This window comes from Nycticebus coucang, chromosome 16, assembly GCF_027406575.1.
Source record: "Nycticebus coucang isolate mNycCou1 chromosome 16, mNycCou1.pri, whole genome shotgun sequence".
NCBI classification, from domain to species: domain Eukaryota; kingdom Metazoa; phylum Chordata; class Mammalia; order Primates; family Lorisidae; genus Nycticebus; species Nycticebus coucang.
Genome location: NC_069795.1, coordinates 47,386,197 through 47,405,898, shown reverse-complemented (window position 1 = coordinate 47,405,898; position 19,702 = coordinate 47,386,197). Strand labels below are relative to the sequence as shown.

The 19,702-nt window shown below is 39.3% G+C and overlaps 1 protein-coding gene and 1 long non-coding RNA gene across 5 annotated transcripts in view; one reads left to right on the top strand and one right to left on the bottom strand.

Moving 5' to 3' along the window:
• ST3GAL6 (ST3 beta-galactoside alpha-2,3-sialyltransferase 6) overlaps positions 1-632 on the bottom strand; it is a 75,302-nt gene extending 74,670 nt beyond the window's left edge. Inside the window, exon 1 of one of the 3 annotated variants that reach the window (XM_053565760.1) lies at positions 493-632. The gene's annotated coding sequence lies outside the window, so the exon portion shown is untranslated. The other 2 variants (XM_053565763.1, XM_053565761.1) reach the window with 2 other exon arrangements.
• Positions 633-845: 213 nt separating this feature from the next.
• The window catches only part of LOC128568093 (uncharacterized), a 50,212-nt gene continuing 31,355 nt past the window's right edge, over positions 846-19,702 (top strand). For both annotated transcript variants that reach the window (XR_008374975.1, XR_008374976.1), the window contains exon 1: positions 846-908. This is a non-coding gene — a long non-coding RNA (uncharacterized LOC128568093). The remainder of the gene's footprint in view (positions 909-19,702) is intronic.

Sequence of the window (19,702 nt, the reverse complement as noted above, 5' to 3'; positions counted from 1 at the left end):
GTTACCCGCCGAGGCCCAGGCACGACGACCGCAGAGGCGCGCTGGGCTCCGCAGCCAGGGCCCGCTGCTCTCCGCCCGCCCGCGCCGCTCACTCCAGCTGGCTGCTGCCTCTTCGGTAGCGGCTGCTGCCTCTTCGGCGGCGACTGCCGCATCGGGCCGCCGAAGCCCACGACTAGCAGAAACTGGAGGAAGGTGGCGCGGGTCAGGCCCGATTCCTTCCCCCTGGACCTCGGCAGGGGAGCGGAGGGAGGCGTAGCGCCACCCGGAGTCCGAGGCACCCTCCAAGACGGCGCGCCGCCCGCTGCGCCCTGGTCCGGATCCCGGGCGGCTGCGCCCAGCGCCTCCCGAGCCGCCAGAAGCTCCTCCTGCCTGGTGACTGGCGCCAGTTGCGCGGTGGCCACAGGCGCCCCCAAACTCTCGGAGGAAGGTGCTACTGTGGAGGGATGCTGCGGAACCCAGGGCGGCGAGGCGGGAGCTCAGCCGATCCCCTACCTTCGGGCGGGGCGGACGCCAACGGCGCGCCCTTGCCTGGCGTCCGGGACAGGAAAATCACCGCGAAGGGAGGGCCGGGCAAAGGCAGCGGGTGGCTTCAGGACAAGGTAGGAGGATCGATTCCACAGCCAAGAAGACACTCCCATTCCGCCCTGGTTTGTTTGGAAAGCAGCAGGAGTGAAAAGTGAGGGGCGGCCGGCTACTCCCTTCCCGCTCGAGAGGCGGGCAGTGGAAGTAAACAGAGGCTTGGAGCCGCGAGGACTGCGGTGACACGCGGTGCAGCAGGCAGCTTGGTCCCTAGCAGAGGGGGAGGAGTGTTCAGAGAGCTCCCGAATTACCACCCGGCTCTCTGTCTTGTTAAGGACAAACGTGTTAGTGCTTTTGAAGAAGATATTACCTTAGGAAGAAAAACGAAGGTAGGATGTGCTCTTTTGTTTTCCTTTTATTGTTAATGTAACTGTAGGGAGAAGCCTACGATAATAATGTCCTCATACCTGGATGACTCCGAATGCAATCAGTGTTTGTCAAATAATTCACTGTCTAGCAACATTCAATTGGGGGCTCCAGCCTTTGGCCAACTGAGCAGCATAATCACGTGTGATCAAATGACTCCAGAGAGAAAACCTGTGGGCTAGCTTGGGTGTAATTCAAGGCTGGCGATGTGTCATACACTAGAACAAAGTTCTTGGTCTGTGATGTATTTGTCTTCATTGGAACAGTCCTACGAGGTAGCTCTTGTTGTTTTCCCAGCTTGCTAATCAAAAAACTGAAAAGGCTGACATAATTCCTATCCTTTGCCCTCTCTACAACTCACCTTTGAGAACACAGATTTTTTTTGTAATTTTAAATGTGACTTTTGGGACATCAGGGTAGTGAAAAAGTTTTAGAGATTTTGTCTTCCTGGCTAATTTGTCTTGAGGTTTACTTTGCTTTTGTGTTTTTCTCCTGAGTGCCTCATTATCTTTCTCTTGTTCCTGACCTTCAAAAATTCAACCTGTATTTCACCTTATCCACTCTGACCTTCCTAGATGTTTTAAATCCGCTAAGTGATGTGCGAAGGAGAGAGGCCATGTGCTGTTCTTAGATGACAATCTTGCTTCATATTCAGTAGTGGCCAGTTATGGGAACTGTTCACCTTCCCCTTCCCCCTCTTCCCTGGGCCTGTTGTGTGACCTTGGGGAAGTTAGTGGCTTAGTGTGCTTCCTTTTTGTTACTGTAAAGTGAGACAGTGCAACCTATTTTAAGAGAATGTCAAAAGAATTAAAACGGATGATGATATAAGGAATACTTGGCTCAATGCTTGCCACAAAAATCCTCAAATCAAGAAGTAATAAAATGTAGATAACTATCAGTCATTGTCCAACGTGAGTCAGCTACATCTGTGTATCATAACTGTTCCTCTCACCCATCCTGTAAGCCAGAATCATCTCATGATAGAAGCAAAGAAACAGAGTCAAGAGATTGAGGAAAGTGCCCAAGACCATACTGGCAGTATTGAAGCAGTGATTCAAGTGAAAGTATCTGGGACCAAAATCCATTTTCCTTCCAGGGTATCAATACTAAGTAACTCTCTGTGGTGGGGGCTTCTGCACTATTTATCTCTGTGGTCCCCAACACTCAGGCTGCAGACTGGTACCCGTCAGTGAGGAACAAGGCCTGTGAGGAACAAGGGCTGCACAGCATCTCTGCCTGAGCTTGGTCTCCTGTTCCCGTCCCACCCCCTAAAACCCTAACCCACCCCCACATCCCACCCCTTCTGCAGAAAAAATTGTCTTTCATGAAACCCAATCCCTGGTGCCAAAAAGGTTGGGGACTGCTGACTTAACACTAATTTTTAAGAACTAAGGATATATTATTGTATGGGCATATGATTGCTACTATATAAATATTTCAAATTCTTGTGGAAGCTGATAAAAGTATTAAACAAGGTGATTGAATTAAAGGTTTTTAGCGCTCTCTAAATTAGTATTTTTGATAATTGTTTTGGGCAAGATGTTTTTACAAGGTAAGTATATTTAACTCAGCCTTTTCGTAGAGGATTTATCCTAATAAGATGGGAGAAGACCCAGGAAGGAAGATAAGACTCTTGCAGTGGGCAAGGCTTTTCAAATGACCTGGAAGTCATGATATTTAGACAGTGTACACACAGGCTAGCCCTGTTTGCTAAGTCTCCTTTTCAGTCATGGGCAGTGCAATCTCTTCGAAATAAAATGATTATTGAGTCATGGGATATGGCCTCGGCACAGCCAGTGACAGAAGCCAAGTTCCCCACACTACCCTTTGGTGCCATTCAGCACTTGTAGCCTCACTTGGAATCAGTCCAAATAAAGGAGTATTTCTTCCTCATCCCCAGTGGACAGCCTGCCTTCTAAATTCCCAAGACGTGTTCCAAGTACAGCGTTTACTGGGATGATTTAGGGTAAGAACGTCTACTCTTTGACGGGCAGACCTACTCATAAAGACGTGCTTCTCACATTCCTCTTAGTAAAATATCACAAGAATGGAAAAGCAAGTATCCATGTACTCAATACTAATATGAAGCCAGTAGACGATCTAATACATGCTCACATAAGAGAAAAACTCAGTTCAAACTCAGGGAAGAAGGGAGGAGAGAAGGGGTTGGTGTGCTCCCACTTAATGGGCACAATGTAAGGGTAAATGGCACAACTCTTGAGTGTAGGGCACAACTACAAGAGGGACACTACCTGACAAATGCAAACATTGTAACCTAGTTGTTTGTATCCTCACATTAACCTGAAATTAAAAGAAAAGGAACATCACAAATGTCCACCAACAAAATACATAAATAAAAGATGTGCTTCTCAGCAAGACAATCATATCAGATAGTTAGTGAAACTCAGCACTGGAGATAACCTTAAGTGACAAGAGGCCACTTTCTTACAATATTCTCTTATAAGTTAATAATAAAAAAGAAGTTTCATTTTTAAAGAACATTTCTCAAAGGTTCAGTTGTTCATTTTTAATCACTATTTGCCTCAAGACTGAACTTAACCAAGCTAATCCTTTTTCCAAATCAAGGTAAAGATTCTGCCATATCAGTCTTCTGGCTGTGTTGGGGTGTTATCTCCTGTGAGCAACTGTTTAAAGAACATGTGCATCTCGGCAAATAAATGCCGCAATGCCTATGCAGTTTAAATCCTGACTTAGAGTGGAAAAACTATTACATTAACAAAAAGCAGTTTAGTTCCTTTAAGCAGAGCCCTACTTCTCCAACATCTCTACTTCAGAGCATTGAGTCAGATATATTATTTGCATATGTAAATATCCATTGTGATGATTTCCCAACTATTGATATTGTACAAAAAAGGAAGTCATGTCTGTAGAAGAAGCCTTTTTCCAACTTCATAAATCACAGTGATAAACTACCAGTCCTGTCAGGGCCTCAGATTTCTTAGAAGCTCTGAGTCCCAGGAACTGTTTTTACTCTCCTTCCACAGGCTGGAGGATGAGGGGAGGTGGGACTGGGGAGGAGCTCATTCCGAGCCCTGGAACATGTGTAACATCTGTATGGTACAGGAACAACTGCAATGGAAACCAGAATTAAGACAACTGGCAGAAAACAGTGGCAACATACTATATTTTTTAAAGAAGGCTGTCTATTCAGAATATATAAAAGACTCCTATGGATCAGTAAGAGAAATAATCTGTTTTAAAATGGAAAACAGAACAGCATCAACTATACAAAATCTCCCTAAAAAGAAAAGCCCAGGACCAGATGGCTTTATGTCAGAATTCTACCAAACCTTTAAAGAAGAACTAGTACCTATATTACTAAACATCTTCCAAAATATAGGAAAAGAAGGAATATTACCTAACATTCTACGAAGCAAACGTCACCTTGATCCCCAAAAAGGGAAAGACCCAACAAGAAAAGAAAATTATAGACCAATATCACTAATGAATATTGATGCTAAAATACTCAATAAGATCCTAACAAACAGAATCCAACAACACATCAAAAAAATTATACACAACGACCACGTGGGATTTATCCCAGGTTCTCAAGGCTGGTTCAATATACGTAAATCTATAAATGTAATTCAGCACATAAACAAACTAAAAAATAAGGACCATATGATTCTTTCAATTGATGCAGAAAAAGCTTTTGATAATATCCAGCATCCCTTAATGATCAGAACACTTAAGAAAACTGGTATAGAAAGGACATTTCTTAAACTAATAGAGGCCATCTACAGCAAACCTACAGCCAATATCGTATTGAATGGAGTTAAATTGAAATCATTTCCACTTAGATCAGGAACCAGGCAAGGTTGCCCATTGTCTCCATTGCTCTTTAACATTGTAATGGAAGTTTTAGCCATTGCAATTAGGGAAGAAAAGGTGATCAAGGGTATCCACATAGGGTCAGAAGAGATCAAACTTTCACTCTTCGCATAGGATATGATCGTATATCTGGAAAACACTAGGGATTCTACTACAAAACTTTTAGAAGTGATCAAGGAATACAGCAATGTCTCAAGCTACAAAATCAATGCCCATAAATCTGTAGCCTTTATATATTCCAACAATAACCAAGCCGAAAAAACAGTCAAGGACTCTATTCCTTTCACAGTAGTGCCAGGAAGATGAAATATTTGGGAGTATACCTAATAAAGGATGTGAAAGATCTCTACAAAAAGAACTATGAAACTTTAAGAAAAGAAATAGCTGAAGATGTTAACAAATGGAAAAACATACCATGCTCATGGCTGGGAAGAATCAACATTGTTAAAATGTCCATACTACCCAAAGCAATATATAATTTTAATGCAATTCCTATTAAAGCTCCATTGTCATATTTTAAAGATCTCGAAAAAATAATACTTCGTTTTATATGGAATCAGAAAAAAACCCGAATAGTCAAAACATTACTCAGCAATAAAAACACAGCAGGAGGGATCACGCTACCAGACCTGAGGCTGTACTATAAATCCATAGTGATCAAAACAACATGGTATTGGCACAAAAACAGAGAAGTAGATGTCTGGAACAGAATAGAGAACTAAGAGATGAATCCAGCTACTTACCATTATTTGATCTTTGACAAGCCAATTAAAAACATTCAGTGTGGAAAAGATTCCCTATTTAACAAATGGTGCTGGGTAAACTGGCTGGCAACCTGTAGAAGATTGAAACTAAACCCACACGATTTAAACTTAAGACATGAAACTATACAAATACTTGAAGAAAGTGAAGGGAAAACTCTTGAAGGAATCGGCCTGTGCGAATATTTTATGAGGAGGACTCCCAGGCAATTGAAGCAGGATCAAAAATACACTACTGGGACCTGATCAAACTAAAAATCTTCTGCATAGCCAAGAACATTGTAAGTAAAACAAGCAGACAGCCCTCAGAATGGGAGAAAATATTTGCAGGTTACACCTCCGATAAAGGTCTAATAACCAGAATCCACAGAGAACTCAAACATATTAGCAAGAAAAGAATATGTGATCCCATCTCAGGGTGGGCAATGGACTTGAAGAGAAACTTCTCTAAAGAAGACAGATGCACGATCTACAAACACATGAAAAAACGCTCATCATCCTTAATCATCAGAGAAATGCAAATCAAAACTACTTTGAGATATCACCTCAAGTAAGAGTAGCCCACATAACAAAATCCCCAAACCAGAGATGTTGACATGGATGTGGAGAAAAGGGCACACTTCTACACTGCTGGTGGGAATGCACACTAATACATTCCTTCTGTAAGGATGTTTGGAGAATACTTAGAGACCTAAAAATAGACCTGCCATTCGATCCTATAATTCCTTTACTAGGTTTATATGCCCAGAAGACCAAAAATCACAACATAACAAAGACATCTGAACCAGAATGTTTATTGCAGCCCGATTCATAATTGCTAAGTCATGGAAGAAGCCCAAGTGCCCGTGGACACACGAATGGACTAGCAAATTGTGGTACATGTATACCACGGAATATTATGCAGCCTTAAAGAAAGATGGAGACTTTACCTCTTTCATGTTTACATGGATGGAGCTGGAACATATTCTTCTTAGCAAAGTATCTCCGGAATGGAAGAAAAAATATCCAATGTACTCAGCCCTACTATGAAGCTAAATTATAGCTTTCACATGAAGGGTATAACCCAACTATAGCACAAGACTATGAGGAAAGGGCCAAGGAAGGGGAAGGGAGGGGGGAGGTCAGGGTGGAGGGAGAGTAATGGGTGGGGCCACACCTACGGTGCATCTTAGAATGGGTACAGGCAAAACTTAACTAAAGGCAGAATACAAATGTCTACATCCAATAACTGAGAAAATGCCATGAAGGCTACATTGAACAGTTTGATGAGAATATTTCAGATTGTATATGAAACCAGCACATTGTACCCCTTGATTGCACTAATGTACACAGCTATGATTTAACAATAAAAAAAAGAATATTTTATGAATAAAGGTCCATGTAGCTACAATTTCCCATTTTCCCTATGCATGACCATTTCAGAGGTAACTGTTGGGACACCCTGCAGAATGTGACAAGCTTCCCAGACGCCCTCTTCATGCCCTTTTCCAGTCACCATCCTTTTATATCATGAATCCTAAAACAATAAATTAATTTGTCTGGATGTGACTATACAAAATGTGTTCTCCTGTGTCAAGCTACTTATAGTCAACATTATGTTTGCATAATTTATCGATGGGAGCAGTAATTTATTATCATGACACTTCTAATATACAGAAATATAGATGTGAGATGTACATAGAATACACTAGATTCTGACATATAAAATATCACAATTATCTATCCTACTGCTAAAGAATATTTGTCTTGTTTTTAGTTTGAGGTGATTGTGTACAATGCTGCTATCAATACTTGGTTCAAATATAGATGTGAGATGTACATAGAATACACTAGATTCTGACATATAAAATATCACAATTATCTATCCTACTGCTAAAGAATATTTGTCTTGTTTTTAGTTTGAGGTGATTGTGTACAATGCTGCTATCAATACTTGGTTCAAATCTTTTGGTGCCCATATGTTTCATTACTATTGTGGAATAATAAGTGTGTAATTGCTGGGTCATATTTGCTATGCTTAATTTTAGGAGTTATTGCCAGTCTTTCAAATGCTATCTCCTATCAGTTGGGAATGTGAGAGTTCCAATTGTGCTACACATATGTACTGCTGACACTATCTTCAGGATTTGATGTTAAATTTCAGTGGATTTTGATGATTATACAGTGGTATATCATTGTGATTTTAATATTCATTTCACTGAGTCATTTTTTTGTGTTTACTCGCCCCTTGTAAATTGTCTCAGGAAATACCTGTTCATGTATTTTTCCCATTTAAAAAACTGGATTGTCTGTCTTTTTGTTATTATTTTGCAGCACTGTGTATGTATTTTTATTGTTAAATGTAAACATGTATAGCTTTTCATATCATTCTTTTAATTCTTTTTGGTGATCAGAAATTTCTCTGTAAATTCATGAAGACTGGATAAGTGAACTACATCAAAACAATACCATTTATAAATTGTATCAAAACATAAGCTACTTAGGAATGAGTCTAATGAAAGCTATAAAAGTCCTATTCTCAGAAATTGATAAGGCATTATTGAAAGAAATTTTAAAAGATCTAAATAAATGGAAGGATATGCCATGGCCATAGAATGGAAGCCTCGGTGTTGTTAAAGTAGTCAATTGCCCCCAACTGACACACAGATTCAATGCAATCTAAATTTTAAGATAAGTAAGTTTTACATGTGAAATTAAAATCAACTGACTTTAAAACTGTCGTGGAAATATGAACAGCCAAGAATACCCAGGGTCATCTAGAAGAATTGAAGTTGAAACTGTATATCAAAACTTATTAGAAAGCTAAAGTATTTAAGACAATACAGTATTGGCATAAGGACAGGCAAATATAGTAGTGGAATAAAATAGTGAGTTCAGAAATGATGCCACATAGATAGTCATTCTTATTTATGACAAGTCGGCACTGCAGAGCATCTGGGAAAGAAATGTCTTTTCAATAAATGGTGCTGGGTCAACTTGCTGTCCAAATGGGTACATTCTGTTCTGAATTCTCCTTTATTGCTATTTAACTGTGTATTTTAGCAGTCTTTCCATAATACCATGTGTAAATTTAACTCACTTTAAATAGCTGCATAATAGGCCTGGTATAAATATATCTCAATTTATTCAGCCATTCTTGTCTTGATGGATACTTAGCTTTTTTCCAGTTTATTTCTGTGGATGCTCATAGACATATATCTATAGTATAACACCATAGAAATAGAATGCTGAATCAAAGGGTGTCTATATTTAAAGTTGTTGACACATTTCTCCCCACAAAGGCCACCGCTAAGTATGCTCTTACCAAGAGCTTATGCAGGTGCCCAGAATGTAACATAAGCGACAGGTGTCCCATATTTGTTCCACTTTTACTGTTCATAACTCACAAAGGACTTCATAACAAATTTAATTACATTAACTGCCAAAAAGTTGGAAGGAAAGTAAGGCCGCCTCTGCAGAGGTTCAAGTAAGAGCTGACTGAGCAAACAGGATGCTCGTGATCTGCAGGCAAAAGTGGTCTTAGAATAGGAACAGTAAAAGCTCAGAAACATCCTTCTAGAAAAGAAGGAGCAGGTCCCAGGACCAGTGTCAGATTTGGGCTCTGTGGAGAAGGCAAACTCAAGAGGCAGTGTGCTGACTGGGGGTAAAGTCTTCTCAACTCCCACGCTGATTAAATTACACCCAATTGCCAAAGACTGATTAAATTGTCACGTCATCAAGGAATTCTGTAGTATTGACTATTTTGTGGTATTTAAATAAGTGGATCATCTGCTGGGATACAGAAAACTCATTAAAGCTTTTCACTGGAAAAAAAAATGGAAAACAGGCCATAAACAAGCAATCCACAGAAGAAATAATAATGTTCTCAAGCGTGTACAAAATGTCAGTGTCTTTTTAATATAATAACAATATTTAAGAAAAAGTAAACAAAAATGAGAAACGATTGGCCCAAACGAAAAAGATCAGTGAATTCCAGTTTTGTCAAAAAGTGTCAGATAACTATTTATGGAAGTGTAGAATGGTACTTCTTTTTTAGAGGGTAATTTGGTGATTGCTATTGAACTTACAAGGCTCTTTAGGATTTGAATTTCAAAATCCTAATTAAAGTTCCCTAACTTTCTTAGAAGATTTTTTGGCCTCAAGTCAACAAGCCACCTATCAGAGAGGGGAGAGGGAAAGGGATGTAAGATCACTTCACTGGCTCATAGCTACTCTGGTTACACCAGGAGGAATTCTTTTAGTTGCTGAGAAGCTTCCTACACACTCAGAGAAAGGAGGTATTACACCCTTCCCACCTGTCTGTGAAGCCTTTCTCTTTATTTCTACTTCAGAATTGTGACAGATCATTCTGTCAGAGTTGACAGGTAACTTTAGCCATTTGCTTGGTCCATTAATTATGCTTACTATTCTTAGTTTAAACCTTTGTCTGTCATCGTAGGTGGTGTACAGAGTCTGGCTCTCTTCGTGTGGGTGTTTATAAAAACATTTCTGAATGTTTGGTTTTCACTGTAAGCACCTGTTGACTTTGTAACTAAAATTTTTTTTCAAAACATTCTATACTTTAGGGATTTTTATATGCAATTGCTTACAGACATACCACATTGAGTTTTACTTGTCGGGGAAGTGGGAGTGTCAGTTGTTTTTCCAATGAGTCATTACCAAGGCTGCTGTTGTAAAGGTGTCTATGCACTGTTAGCATAGTGATGGTTATGGGACATTCATTATTCTCAGCCTCAGAATTACAAGAACTCATCTACTCCCAAAATTGCAAGGAATTCTCATATCATCATGAGGATACTTATAAGATAGTAGCTTTTCAACACACTGATGGCATACAAAGTTGGTGCTAGAGGCCTATACACACTCTGGTTTTGAAGATAACCAGAGGGGTACCAAAGAAGATGGGGGAAAACAGAAGGGCAAGGTGAGAGTTACATTTACTACATAACTTCCAGATGCTGGGTAGTTTCTTATAGATTATATTGTTTTGGTTTGACTTGTTTTGTTCGAGATAGTCTCATTTTGTTCTCTGGAACTAGAGTGCAGTGCCACCATCGTAGCTCACTGCAACCTCAAACTTCTGGATTTAAGCAGTCCTCCTGCCTCAGCTACTAAGTAGCTGGGATTATAGGTGCTTGCCACCATGGCACCAACGTAGTTTTATTATTATTATTGTAGCAATGGGGTCTCATCTTTTTGCTCATTTTGGTCTCTTGCTCAAACTCATGGCCTCAAGCAATCCTCCCACCTCAGCTTTCTGAATGCTGGGATTACAGGCATGAGCCATGTAATCCCAGAGAAGTTGCATGATTTGTCCAAGGTTCCAGAGCTAATATGTTTCAAAACTGAGATCTGAGCCCAGATTAACCTCCAAAACCCTCTTTTGATATCCATGACATAGTTAGTGCCTTTCTATTCAAGATACGAATAATACGAGAAAAAGTAATGGCTGTTATTATGAGTGTGACATTTAAGGAAAACACTCGTGACCATGGTAAATTGAATGAAAATCCTGGGAAGCCTTAATTAGCCCTTTGTGAATGGGTATCAAACTGTCAACTAAAATGAGATTGTACCACTTCCCAGTTCCCACTGTTCCAGTTCTGGTTCCTCAAAACTAGAATGTTTTTTCCAGGGTTGAGCAGAATGTGGATTACTAAAACCTTTCTGCAAGACCCTTGTCGTGAGTCCTCCTAGCCAATCAGGACTTTTTCACACCTGAACTCCCTTCTCTTTAGAGATGAGTAAGAATCTGTAGGACCCACAGGGTCTATTTCTGGGGAGAGGGGTGACAGGTAAGAGGTGGTAGTGCCCTGACAGTGTGAATGGAAAAAGCAACTATTATTTTTACTCTATTTTTTTCAATAAATTGCTTCACAAGGGAAAGATCCTATTTTTAAGGTAACTATAGTGGTAGAAGTGGCAGTTATAATGGTGTTAGGCTTATCACAGGGGAAAGAAGTTTAGCAGCTCCTTAGGAGTAGGCAAATCCAGTACTTCAGTTCTTCCCTTCTACTCTTTACTAGGAACTCTTTATCATACTGTAAGACCTTATAATATAAGAGAACCAGTATCAGTATTAAAGAGCCTTGAATACAAGGAACTACTTGCAATGGACCTAATGTGTTTCCCTAAAATTCGTATGTTGAAATCCTAACCCTGCCATGTGATGGTATTAGAAAGTGGAAACTTTAGGAAGTAATTAGGCCATGGGTGTAGATCCTTCATGAATAGGCTCATTGTCCTTATAAAAGGGAACTCAGAGGTCTCTTTCTAACCCTCTTTCTACCATGTGAGGATATAACAAGAAGACAGAAGAGAACCCTCACCAGAGTTCAGCCATGCTGGCACCCTGATCTCCCACTTTCAGCCTTCAGAACTAAGAAATAAACATCTATTTAGAAGCCACCCAGTCTCTAGTATTTAATACTTCGTTATAGCAGCCCAGACTCACTAAGACACTCCTTGTGAACATCTGAAGTAGAAGTTTTAAACTAGTACTGTTTTACTACAATTTTTGTTTGTTTTTATTGTATCTTCATATAAACATTTTGTTTCCTATACTCGAAATGCCATATTGATGACAAATCATATACATTAATGGCAATGCCTATGAGTTGTGATGAGTATGTTTACCGCATGGTGATATATTGACTACATAGACAGCTATCTGCAGCACTTCAAAAGCAGTAAATACTGATAACCTCAACCATCATCATCATCCTGTTATTATCCCATAAAAGGCAGGATCTTCTAATTCTCTGCCTACGGGACTAAAAAGAAATATGTATAATTTTGGTTTTGCTTAGAGAAAGAGATAGAAGCAGGTGGAATTTAACTGTATGCCACTTGTCAATTAATGCATTTTACCCAAATCAAATATAGTCCTAGACTTTGGATTCCCAAAATTTTGTGTAACTGATAAAAGTTTTTATTGGCTATACACTATGAAATGGAATATTTTGAATCTTCCTGGACCCATTAGAGCTAATAGTCCTACCACTGAGAATCTTTCAAGTAGACAAAATTCTAATCCATAGGTTAGTAAGCAATAAAATACCAATGCTAAATATTTGGAAGTTGTCCCTAAATTTTACTTAGCCCTGGGATAATGCATAAGTTCATTTGAACATAACTTCAGAAAATGTGCATGTCCTTTTTTCAGTTTAGTACCCCTCTCTCCTAACACGTCTGTATCTGAGATCTCTCAGGGGTTCTGACCACCCTTCACAGAGAGACTAGCTCTGACTACTTTCTTAAGTCTTAGCCTTGTACCTCCAACTGCTTGCTGAGCATTCAGTTCCATGTGTATTTATCGGCACCCACTGCAGGCAATGTACTGTAAGAAAGCAGAGTCAACACATTCACAACCAAACTCTTTAGTCTTCTAGACCACGCAGCTTTTCAATTTACTTATTTTTGTTAGTGACAATGCTTTTTTCTCCCATCTCCCCACTTGTGAAACCTCGTGTCATCTTAACATGTCCTTATTTTTCCCCATGTTACTTAAACTTTCTTCCTTCATGTCATTAACACACTCTGTATGCAATGAATGATTACATACCTCTTTATTACATGCTTTTTCTTTGCCAGGTACTGTTTGAGGTACTACGAGTGCAGTTGGCCATTGGGAAGCAACAGAAATTCTTGACCTTCTGGAACTTACAACCTGATGATGAAGGGTATCCAGAAAGTCCTCAGTGGTCATCTTGTTGATCCCTACCTCTCCATTTCACCTGTGCTTCCCCTGTCACATGTTTATCCCATCCCTGGGTCACCCCACCCGAGGTCTCATCACCTAGAACTGTGCTTTGCGTGATAATATCCTAGGGACCCACAAGCACAGTTTTATTTCTCAGTCTTGGGCTAATCTCCAAAGTCTTTCTCTGTTTAGGTTTCTTTTCTCTTTCTTTCTAGAAAAAACTTGCCTCTCCCACCATACCACCTTCACTCTCCAAAAGCAAAGCACAATAGTGAACTCTGTCTTCTCTGACTCAGTCCGTCTAGGATTTTATAACAAAATCAGCACAAAGCTAATTGTTCTCTAGATATCTTGTAACTTTTGTTTTTTATTCTGTAACAACAACAAAAAAAAATACTGAGCCAATAGAATCGAAAGCATAGTTATCTTTCTAAAAAGGAACAGGATAGATATTTACAGCTGGGGCATAGGAGGGAACATAAAGAGATTTCAGACAAATTCTTATTAACAGTCAGCTAGTAACACAAGGCAGAATATGGCAGCCACAAGTAAATGAAAGAGCTCCACAGACAAGAGGTTAGGTAAAGCAAAAAGGAAAGTCTGTTGAATGCTGAAGCGAGGCTTTGCATTCATTCTCACGGTTAACAGTAATAAACTTTGGTAGCTAGATATTATAGAGATAATATAAAGAGAGAAAAACCAGTCCAGAATAGAATAAAACTCAAATATAGGTCTGGATTGGTCCAAAGCCGTGGCACAGACATTCATTTGCTGAGTCAGAGGATGAGGGATCTAATGCTTTTGTTAGGAAATCCTTCAACTGCCTCTGACATACAAAGAAAATTGTAACTGAAAAGAACAGCTATAACTTAATTGCCAAGTTTCAAATTTTGATGAAATTTTAATAAAAAGTGAAACATTTATGTCATTAGTATTTAAAAAAAATTTTTCAGACTAACATTTGAATTTTCAATTACATTAACATTTCTTTCTTTCTCTCTCTCTCCTCCCTTCTTCCTCTCCTGTAGAAATTGTGGTCTTCTTTCCATCCTTAAAAATAAAGATCCAAAAAAAATAAATAAATAAAGATCCATCTGGGAATGTACTATTGAGTGAAAAACAGGGTTTGATGCAATGCCCTGTGGATTTTACTAGTTCTTCTCTTTGTAAATGTCATTTCAATGCTTGCTTTTGAAATCAAGTTGCCTTCCTCAGTTGTGTCCTATTGATAGATGCTAATCTGAGTTCTAAGAACAAAGGATTTTTTTTTTTTTTTGCAGTTTTTGGCCTGGGCCAGGCTTGAACCTGCCACCCCTGGTATATGGGAGCAGCACCCTACTGGCACTGAGCCACAGGCACTGCCCCCAGAACAAAGGATTTCTAAGCAAGCAAAATTGAATTCGAATTGCTCCCCCAAGACCATACACAATACATATTAGCATGATAAAAGATTATATAAAGACAGCAATAAAGAAAGGTGTTTAACTTTGTTTAAAGGTTAAGCAAATCTAAAGAAAACTTGTTTTGTGGGGACTCTGTTAGTCGGTATTCTATCATAATGTATCCGTCTGTATCTATAAAAGCCATTTAAAAGAAGACAACAACAACAACAACAACAACAAAAAAAAAAAACCTAAATTCCTACAGAGTTAGTTCTCTACATATCCAGTTAGAAAACCAAAGACTGGATCCTTTCAAGAAATCTACTATGACTATGAAAGATTGGAAAAGCATGTCACTTTTAAAATTTCAGATTAATATGAGGGTACAAATGACTAGGTTACATCGTTTGCATTTGTCAGGCAAAGTCCAAGTTGTGGTTTAGCCATTCAGCCAGGCGGTGTGCCACCTATCCTTTCATTGTGCCCATTAGGTGGGAGCACACTGATCCTCTTGACCCCTTCTGTCTTTCCCCACCTCTTTCCAATTTAATTGTTTTTCTCTTGTGTGGGCATGTAGTTGTTCATCTATTGGCTTTGTATTAGTATTGAATACATTGGATTCTTGCTCCCCCATTCTTAGGATACTTTACTAAGGAGACTGTTCTTCAACTCTATCCTGGTTAATACAAAGGATGTAAAGTCTTCATCTTTTATGGCTGAATAGTACTCCATCCATAGTTTATCCACTCATGAGTTTATGGGCCTTGGGATGATCCCACTTCTTGGTGATTGTGAATTGAGCTGTGATAAGCATTCTGGTGCACATATCCTTATAGTGAAATGATTTTTTTTTCCTTCTGAGTAGATACCTAGTGATGAGATTGGAGTATTAAAGCAAGGTTTACTTTTAGCTCTTTGAGAATTCTCCATCCTTCTTTCCAGAGAGACTATATTGTTTGCAATCCCACCAACAGCGTAAATGTGTTCCCTTCTTCCTATATCCACACCAGCATCTTCAACTTTGGGACTTTGTGATATGGGCTATTCTCACTGGGATTAGGTGATATCTCGGAGTGGCTTTCATTTGCATTTCTCTGATGATTAGAGACAATGAGCATTTTTCTTTGTGTTTCTTATCCATTCATCTGTCTTCTTCAGAGAAGGTTCTGTTCAGGTCTCTTGCCTGATAATGGAATTGTTTGCTCTTTTTTTGTTGATTAACTTGAGTTCTCTATAGATTCTGGTTGTCAGTCCTTTGTCAGATTTGTAGCATGCAATTATCTTTTCCCATTCTGAAGGTTGTCCGTTTGCCTTGATTGTTGTATCCTTAGCTGTGTAGAAGCTTTTTAGTTTAATTAAGTCCCATTTAGAAATATATTTAGAAGAAAATTGCATGGCAAACTTGCAGTAACAGGTTTACTACAAGTAAACGCATTACTGTATTGTTCTTGGAATCATGTATTATCAGCATTTCCTATTATTTTATAGTGTAAGTACAGTAGAACTTCCATGGTTGACCACCTCCTTATTGACCACCTCCTTAAGTTGACCTAATTTTCATAGACCAGACATATACCACATATACATATCAGTACAGTAGACCTAGTTCCTTATGTTGACCACCTCCATATGTTGACCAGTTTGTTACAGTCCCCTAGGGGGTCAATGTACAGAGGTTCTACTCTACTTAATATGACTAGTCATTATTTTATGCTCTGTGTTTCAGTTCAGACATGATAAAATAGATGCTGGCCCAAATTCACGTTAATGTCTGAAACGATTTTCTATGGTTTTGCCAGCTGGCTTTCCTTCATTTCTACAGAAGTATGTTGTGCAATCTAAATTATCTAACACCAAATACATTTGCAAAGACTTAATGCAACAAAAATTTCTTTGGCACCAGGCCATGCCTACTTATTTTCAGAAAAACTTTATATTATATCAGAATGTAAACTGAATATGGTAATGGAATTTGATTTGTACATCATGATTTAATTCATTTGTTCATTTACATGTTAATGAGAACCCATTATATGTCTAGCATAGTGGCATTCTAGACATTAGACAAACAAGAGTTCTAGATATTGGAGCTGCTCCCTTGAGAGGTGGTGTGGAGGAAATAAGCATTCAGAATACAGTATTAGAGACCGTACATGTGTCATGTGTTGGGCTAGGTCCACAGAATACAGTGGTGAACAGACATGTACTACTTGATGATGCTGGCAGACTAGCAGACAATGTCTTAGCCTATTTGGGCTGCCATAACAGAGTAAAGCAAACATTTACTTATAAATAACAAACATTTATTTCTCATAGTTCTAGAGATTGAGAAGTTCAAGATCAATATGCCAGTACATTTATTGTCTGGCAAAGGCTCATTTCCTTCTAGACAGCACCTTTGGTGTCTTCACATGGTAGGGGGGCCAAGGCAGCTCTCTGGGGCCTCTTTTATAAGGGAACTAATCCAGATTATGAGAGTACTGTCCTCATGACCCAATTGCCTCCTAAAGGCCTCACCTCTTAATAGTATTGCATTGGGGATTGGGTACCAACCCATGAACTTTGGGTGGAATATAGACATTCAAACCACAGCAGACATGTAAAGCAATACTATTTATCATAGTATGGTAACTATTAGACATAAATAGAATGTCGTAAAAACAAGAGGAAATAACTGGGCGGCGCCTGTGGCTCAGCGGGTAGGGAGCCGGCCCCACATGCCGAGGGTGGTGGGTTCAAACCCGGCCCCGGCCAAACTGCAACAACAACAAAAAAATAGCCGGGTGTTGTGGCGGGCGCCTGTAATCCCAGCTACTTGGGAGGCTGAGGCAAGAGAATCGCCTAAGCCTAGGAGTTGGAGGTTGCTGTGAGCTGTGTGACGCCACGGCACTCTACCAAGGGCGATAAAGTGAGACTCTGTCTCTACAAAAAAAAAAAAAAAAAAAAAAAAAAGAGGAAATAACTTCCTAAGAGCATCAGGAAATATGGAATTGATGATTTGCTTTATGCAGAAAATAATCTTTTTTTTCTTAAGGATTTTTCTTTACTTGCATTGTCATGTCTTTTTTTGCTTAAAATAAATCATGCATGTACTCAGATTTTTATAGAAGAAAATTCTACCCAAGGATTCTGAACCACTGAATTCTAAAATGACTTTGCTAAAAGGGAGTTTAATGCTCTGACACTCTGACCCAGATCACCTTAGATCACCTAAGATAGCCCCAGCCCTCCAACAAATTGCTGGCTTCTACCCCAGGGTTTCTGATTCTGCAAGTTTAGGGTGTGGCCTAAGGTTTTTTTTTTTTTTTTTTTTTGTGTGTTTAGTTTTCTTTTTTTTTTTTTTTTTTTTATTGTTGGGGATTCATTGAGGGTACAAAAAGCCAGGTTACACTGATTGCAATTGTTAGGTAAAGTCCCTCTTGCAATCATGTCTTGCCCCCATAAAGTGTGACACACACCAAGGCCCCACCCACCTCCCTCCTTCCCTCTTTCTGTTTCCCCCCCCATAACCATAATTGTCATTAATTGACCTCATATCAAAATTGAGTACATAGGATTCATGCTTCTCCATTCTTGTGATGCTTTACTAAGAATAATATCTTCCACGTCCATCCAGGTTAATACGAAGGATGTAAAGTCTCCATTTTTTTTAATGGCTGAATAGTATTCCATGGTATACATATACCACAGCTTGTTAATCCATTCCTGGGTTGGTGGGCATTTAGGCTGTTTCCACATTTTGGCGACTGTAAATTGAGCTGCAATAAACAGTCTAGTACAAGTGTCCTTATGATAAAAGGATTTCTTTCCTTCTGGGTAGATGCCCAGTAATGGGATTGCAGGATCAAATGGGAGGTCTAGCTTGAGTGCTTTGAGGATTCTCCATACTTCCTTCCAGAAAGGTTGTACTAGTTTGCAGTCCCACCAGCAGTGTAAAAGTGTTCCCTTCTCTCCACATCCACGCCAGCATCTGCAGTTTTGAGATTTTGTGATGTGGGCCATTCTCACTGGGGTTAGATGATATCTCAGGGTTGTTTTGATTTGCATTTCTCTAATATATAGAGATGATGAACATTTTTTCATGTGTTTGTTAGCCATTCGTCTGTCCTCTTTAGAGAAAGTTCTATTCATGTCTCTTGCCCATTGATATAAGGGATTGTTGGCTTTTTTCATGTGGATTAATTTGAGTTCTCTATAGATCCTAGTTATCAAGCTTTTGTCTGATTGAAAATATGCAAATATCCTTTCCCATTGTGTAGGTTGTCTCTTTGCTTTGGTTATTGTCTCCTTAGCTGTACAGAAGCTTTTCAGTTTAATGAAGTCCCATTTGTTTATTTTTGTTGTTGTTGCAATTGCCATGGCAGTCTTCTTCATGAAGTCTTTCCCCAGGCCAATATCTTCCAGTGTTTTTCCTATGCTTTCTTGGAGGGTTTTTATTGTTTCATGCCTTACGTTTAAGTCCTTTATCCATCTTGAATCAATTTTTGTGAGTGGGGAAAGGTGTGGGTCCAGTTTCAGTCTTTTACATGTAGACATCCAGTTCTCCCAACACCATTTATTGAATAGGGAGTCTTTCCCCCAAGGTATGTTCTTGTTTGGTTTATCAAAGATTAGGTGGTTGTAAGATGTTAGTTTCATTTCTTGGTGTTCCATTCGATTCCAAGTGTCTATGTCTCTGTTTTTGTGCCAGTACCATGCTGTCTTGAGCACTATGGCTTTGTAGTACAGACTAAAATCTGGTATGCTGATGCCCCCAGCTTTATTTTTATTACTAAGAACTGCCTTAGCTATACGGGGTTTTTTCCAGTTCCATACAAAACGCAGAATCATTTTTTCCAAATCTTGAAAGTATGATGTTGGTATTTTGATAGGAATGGCATTGAATAGGTAGATTGCTTTGGGAAGTATGGACATTTTAACAATGTTGATTCTTCCCATCCATGAGCATGGTATGTTCTTCCATTTGTTAATATCCTCTGCTATTTCCTTTCTGAGGATTTCATAGTTTTCTTTATACAGGTCCTTCACCTCCTTCGTTAGGTATATTCCTAGGTATTTGA